A 6988-nucleotide genomic window follows, 5' to 3' on the forward strand; every position below is an offset into this window, starting at 1 on the left:
TGGATGGATGGATGGATGGATGGATGGATGGATGGATGGATGGATGGATGGATGGATGGATGGATGGATGGATGGATGGATGGATGGATGGATGGCATCAAGCAATGTGTTGCAGTAGCTGATCCTTAAGCATTACGAGTCATTTCCTCCTCCTCCTATTGTTTCTGATTGATAAGAACCACGATCAGTGGGCCGGTTTTAGCTAACGCTAATGCTGTAAAGTTACACATTTGCACGGCGCTCAATGTGCGATTGGTTGAGACTTGCTTTCGTAATGTTGTGTAATGAGCCAGTTGGACGCTATGAAGCTTACTGGAAATTGCCTGTGCTGTAAACAACCATCCTCCTCCGCGAATGGAAAAGTTCCAACATGCTGTTAAGAATAATTAAATATTTAGAAATGTTACCAACAAGAATTGAACGGCTTTGCTTCCTTCTTCTGCTGCCGTTGCAAAAACTACAAGCAGACTACAATTCTCAAACAGCAGAAAATCACCATCATTGTTCACGACGCCTCCTTCTGCTCTGATTGAACCAGTAGAAATTCAAGGGAATCCAAGTGAATGGGAGAAAGCCCAGACTGAGCTGTAAAGTGAGATTTGATTCAAACAGAATACCGTGTGAAGCAGACTGGCCAGCGAGAACTCACCTAGGATCCCTGACAGGAAGCTGTTATTTAAAGAAATCCAGAAGAAGTCCTGTTTGTAGCCTCCAACATGCCACACAGCAGCGACGTGACAGACAGGTGCTCTAATCTTATAAAAAATACAACTTTTTGGCCTACATTCCAAACAGTACAGTTTAAGACAAACATATCGTCTTTCATATTTACTAACAGTTTGTATCCTTTCTGTTCTGACTGTAACAACCCAGCGCTGCAGGAGGCCGTCAGACAATCCTGTGGCGCTAGCGACGAAGCTTTGCATTAGTCCAACCGAAGCTTTCCGGCCAGCTGCTTTTTCAAAATGTCATTCTACTGAGTCAAAGTTTAGCTAAGGAATGTTTTGGGTCAAATATTCTGTGTGCTAAGTCCTATTCTACGACTCTGATTGAAATCCTCTTGGACGTCATCCCTTAGCAGTGGTAAAAAGCCCTCTCCCCACCTTCGCTATTTTTTTTTGTTACTTCCACAAAACACACAGCATCCAAATTGTATCTGGCTTTTGAGGGGGGGCGTGGGGGGGGGGGTAACCGTTTTACAAAAAGGCAGCCCGCCCTCTTGGTGAAACGAGGAGCATTTTTTGAGGGGCGGACTGCGGTTGTTGTAGCAACGCTGCCGAGGAGTGAATGGAGCAGATGTCAGGGTAATCCATCAGCTGGCAGCTACACACTCCCACTGTTTGCTGAAGAGCAAGCCCACTTTGACGGCCTCGATCCTGCACCACCACTCTGAACCAAACGCGGTCTGTCCTCATATTATAAAAATAAATGGAGCTTGAAATATGGGAACCAAGCAGTTGGTATTAGTTTAGGGACATTAGTTAAACACAGCAAAGAATGAAAAAAATTATAGTTCCATTGGCAGATTACTTCACTTATGAGACCGTTTGCCCATGTTATAAGACAATCTGTCAGTGGAACTAGCACTTTTTCATCAATATTAAGGAATTATTGACTTAAAACAAGCTTTTAAATCTTGCTACAAAATTACTTCTAAGTTAGTTTTGTCTTATTTCAATGGCACTAAGATATTTGCACTAGAAACTAGAACAAAGTTGGAGATTGGAGTTAGCTGGAGGAACATCTGTGGAAGTATTTTAAGGCCACATTTTAAAAACATTGATTTTTTGCTGTTGTCGTTACTCAAAAAATTAGCATATTGTGATAAAGTTGATTATTTTCCATAATGTAATGATAAAAATTTAACTGTCATATATTTTAGATTCATTGCACACCAACTGAAACATTTCAGGTCTTTTATTGTTTTAATACTGATGACTTTGGCATACAGCTCATGAAAACCCAAAATCCCTGTCTCAAAAAATTAGCATATTTCATCCGACCAATAAAAGAAACGTGTTTTAATACCAAAAATGTCAACCTTCAAATAATTATGTTCAGTTATGCACTCAATACTTGGTCAGGAATCCTTTTGCAGCCTTCAAGGTGGCATGGAGGCCATCAGCCTGTGGCTCTGCTGAGGTGTTATGGAGCCCAGGATGTTTCGATGGCGGCTTTAAGCTCATCCAGAGTTTTGGGTCTTGTGTGTCTCAACTTTCTCTTCACAATATCCCACAGATTCTCTATGGGGTTCAGGTCAGGAGAGTTGGCAGGCCAATTGAGCACAGTAACACCATGGTCAGTAATACCAGTGGTTTTCTCACTGTGAGCAGGTTCCAGGTTGTGCTGAAAAATGAAATCTTCATCTCCATAAAGGTTTTCAGCAGATGGAAGCATGAAGTGCTCCAAAACCTCCTGATAGCTGCTGCATTGACCCTGACCTTGATAAAACACAGTGGACCAACACCAACAGCTGACATGGCTCCCCAGACCATCACTGACTGTGGGTACTTGACACTGAACTTCTGGCATTTCCTTCTCCCCAGTCTTCCTCCAGACTCTGGCACCTTGATTTCTGAATGACATGCAAAATTTGCTTTCATCCGAAAAAAGTACTTTGGACCACTGAGCAACAGTCCARTGCTGCTTCTCTGTAGCCCAGGTCAGGCGCTTCTGCCGCCGTTTCTGGTTCAAAAGTGGCTTGACCTTTGACCTGGGGAATGCAGCACCTGTAGCCCATTTCCTGCACATGCCTGTGCACGGTGGCTCTGGATGTTTCTACTCCAGACTCAGTCCACTGCTTCAGCAGGTCCCCAAGGTCTGGAATCAGCCCTTCTCCTCAATCCTCCTCAGGGTCCGGTCACCTCTTCTGGTTGTGCAGCGTTTTCTGCCACACTTTTTCCTTCCCACTGAGGTGCCTTGATACAGCACTCTGAAAACAGCCTATTCGTTCAGAAATTTCTTTCTGTGTCTTACCCTCTTGCTTGAGGGTGTCAATGATGGCCTTCTGGACAGCAGTCAGGTCGGCAGTCTTACCCATGATGGCGGTTTTGAGTAATGAACCAGGCTGGGAGTTTTTAAAAGCCCCAGGAATCTTTTGCAGGTGTTTAGAGTTACTTTGTTGATTCAGATGATGAGGTTAACTGCTCGTTCAGAGAACCTTTTTATGATATGCAAATTTTTTGAGACAGGGATTTTGGGTTTTCATGAGCTGTATGCCAAAATCATCAGTATTAAAACAATAAAAGACCTGAAATGTTTCAGTTGGTGTGCAATGAATCTAAAATATATGACAGTTTAATTTTTATCATTACATTATGGAAAATAATTAACTTTATCACAATATGCTAATTTTTTTATATATATATATATATATATAATATACACACACACATACTGGCATGCTGCCACCCCTGAAAAAATCTCTGCCACCCTCTTGCCACCCCATAAATATTTTTCTAGATCCGCCCCTGTGTGTGTGCATGGTTGTGTGTCCTGTGTGTGGACATGGATGGATGGATAAAATATTATCAAACACTGCCACAGCAACAGTATTAATGTTGGCCCAATTTTTTTACATGCACCCCTAACAATCACTTTAATGTAACTTAGAAAATGTACTTGTAACAATAAAGGTCGACTTTTCTAGACACAAATTCAGGTTGACTAGAGAAGTCAACCTGAATACTTCTGCAATTTCAGATTTGCAAAAATATGTGCAAATTTGAAATTATATTAAATTTAATAGTAAAAATAGTAAAGCAGCAGGTTAACAAAGACAGTTTTAAAAAGATGTTTTCTCCTGTCTTTCGTTTCCTTATTCATTTTCAGTCATTTTAATCTACTAGATGAATATGACCATTTATAGCTTTTGTGTCCATGTGAGTGACGATGGCACCTTTGGCACTTTCATCATACACAGAAAAGCTATGTACCCACCACGGTGGACTCTGCCATCCATTTGTTGGGAAAGGGGAGCGGCAGGAAATTTATTTCCGGGTTTGACCGACTCCATAAATCTAAGTATCATCTACAAAGCTGCTATGTTCCATCTATCTGCATGAGTTTCCACTCCACCTGTATGCATACACCCGCCGCGCTCTTCACTGCCATTTGCTCCAAATCAGCCAGTAGGCAGAAGTTCTGGGAGAAAGATTGTTGTATTCCAGTCAATTTTAAGGATGCCTGTCAATCCCCCAAAAAGCAATTAAAACCTGGAAATGTCCATGGAAAGTAGGACTTTTGATCATCCTATGTTGTGCTAACAGCACTTAGCATTTGTCAACAACTCATTGGTGAAGCTGAGAGTGTTGTACGACACAATTATCCGGCCAGAACATATGCTACTAAATAGCAAAAGTCGGTAATGATCATTTTCCCTGAAGAATCTTAATAATCGAGGTACTCGAATCATTTGAGGAATTGTTACTGCCCTATTTTCTTTGACACCAGACTGATTTCTAAAGATGCTTGAAGGTGCCACATTCATCTGTTCAAAAAAAAATTATATGCAATTATTTAAACATCATGGGAATGTCCAACCATCATAATGCTCAGGAAGGACACAGGTTCTGTGAGCCAGAGGTAAAAGTCTTTTTGTCTAAAATGTTCTGCCTGGAGGAATGGACCAGAACTCCAAAACCCAAAAGGTTTGACTCATGTCATATAGTTTAAAAGATCCAATGTATGTAAACTTTTGAATTCAAGGAAAGTTACAAAATCCTCTCTAAAAATGTTCTAAGTTTTCTGTCATGTAGGAAATAATTTTTCTATTTACTTTAACTGACCTAAAACAAGAGAGTTATGGCCAGATTTAAATTCACAAAGTGAGAAGAAAATGTGTATGTGTCGTTCTATTCTGGTTCCAACTAGGCTAGTTGTAATTGATAAACCAGTTAAGCTAGCATAAAAAGGGTTTGAATTTATCTCAGATCCAATTTCAAACTTTAGAGGTAAAAGGAAAGCATCATAAGTGAACACCAGTGTTTTTTAGTCCACTTCTGATGAAATACTACTCACACACTGCACTAGCATTTTTAATGGCAGCTGTTTGAAGCTATGCTCTTAGCTGTTTGAGTTCATTAGCTAACAGCTATTACACAGACATACAAAAAATATAAATAAATAAAGACAATCTATATAAAAATAATTTCTTAAAAAATATATTATGTCAACCAAATTTATAGAATGTTTGTCTTCCTACACACTGCTAGCTTGAAGAGTCAACATGGCTGCTCAGTCACAAACACCATAACTTAAAAGTTCAACACACCTAGCAGCACATTTAAAGGAAAAAAAAAAAACTATCTCAAGAAAGACTTTGCAGTAGCTACATACATTGATCCACAGCTCATAGAACAACATTTTCACAATCATGATTCAACTCGGGTTCTAGCAAGTAATGATCTTAATACATTTTGGTGAAAACACAAAAGGAGAGCAGACCTGGAATGATGTGAAATTCTCACTGAATCATGGAGTTGATATTTAGTGGTGCTTATGGCACAGAATGCTGATGCTTCCTTGTTCTGCCTTTTGTAGACCAATACTAGAAGTATAACCAGCTGATATTAGTGAGTTAAATAGTCATGCTACATGCTGTCAAGTTTAGCTAGCTAAACTAGAGCTCTACATTTGTAGCTGTAGTACTACAAATGTGTAGCACTACAGCTGCTAATCTTGTTCTAAATAGCTCCAGGAAAGTTACAAAAATGTCTCTAAAAATGTTCAAAGTTTTCTGGCATGTAGGAAATGCATATTATTTATCTAGCTAATATCAGCTGGTTATCTTTCCAGGATTGCTCTACAAAGAGCAGAACAAAGAAGCTAATTAGCTAGTTATTTAATCACGCTATAAACTGATAGCTCTAGTTTTAGATTGGTGTTGCCTTATTAGTAATGTGTGGTCCTCCTTTAATTTCTACCCAGTAGCGATTACTTTTGTTCCATTAAACTGTGTAATACTGCAGTCACTTCCTCTTGTATCTCACTAAAAGGACTCCAAATCATTCCAAACTACAATTTTGCAGAAATCTTTAGCAGATTTGGTCTCATGACTTAAAAAACTTCTCAGTATATCTTGATTCCATTAACTGTGGGGAGTTAATTACGATTGGATTGACCTGAAACATTTAAGCAGTTTGGACAAGTTCAGCAACTCTTGCCTATTGATCTCAGCGGACAGTTCAACAGGCTCTAAAAGGAACTGCTGACGGTTTTGGTTTAAAAAACCTATTCCACAGGACCGTAGAGGTTTTCAGAAGTCTTGCCCTTGGGTAACGCTGACATATCAACCCAACCACTAACCTGACCTACAACTCCAAACATGTCATACATAACAACAATGACGGACTACACATCTGTGGTTGTGCTGCAGCTGCTATAGAACTCCATCAATCAACGTCAGGTAATTCTCTGTGTTCTGTACTAACACACCGGATACTTCACACACCACATAGGAGAACTACTCCATGTTTAGCACCACTTACAGGTCTGGGAGAGTATGATAGTAGGAGAGCATTTTGGGCGGTCGTACGTGTTTCTATGTGGATGAAAAGATTTCTAGAAACGGAGCTGTGTGAACATGGATGTTTTTGAAACTGACAACCCGTTTGAGAAAGAAACATTCCTGTGTTTGAGACCGAAAGAGTCCGAAAGTCCCATTAGACAACAGATTTTCACTTGGCAACTCATGAATGTGACTTTTTGTCCTATGTAATATTTTATTATTTTCCAGTCATGGCGCTTTTCCACCCTCTATCACTTGCATTTTCTTACATTCTGACCAAGTTGGGGGCAGATACAGCTCTGGAAAACATTAAGAGGCCACTTAAAATGATCAGTTTCTCTGATTTGACTTATTATAGATATATGTCTGAGTAAAATGAACATTGTTCTTTTATTCTATGTACTACTGACAACATGTCTCTGAAATTCCAGGCAAAGATTCTGTATTTATTTGCATAAAATGAGAAAAGGTCAAAATAAC

Source organism: Poecilia reticulata, linkage group LG5, assembly GCF_000633615.1.
Source record: "Poecilia reticulata strain Guanapo linkage group LG5, Guppy_female_1.0+MT, whole genome shotgun sequence".
NCBI lineage: Eukaryota > Metazoa > Chordata > Actinopteri > Cyprinodontiformes > Poeciliidae > Poecilia > Poecilia reticulata.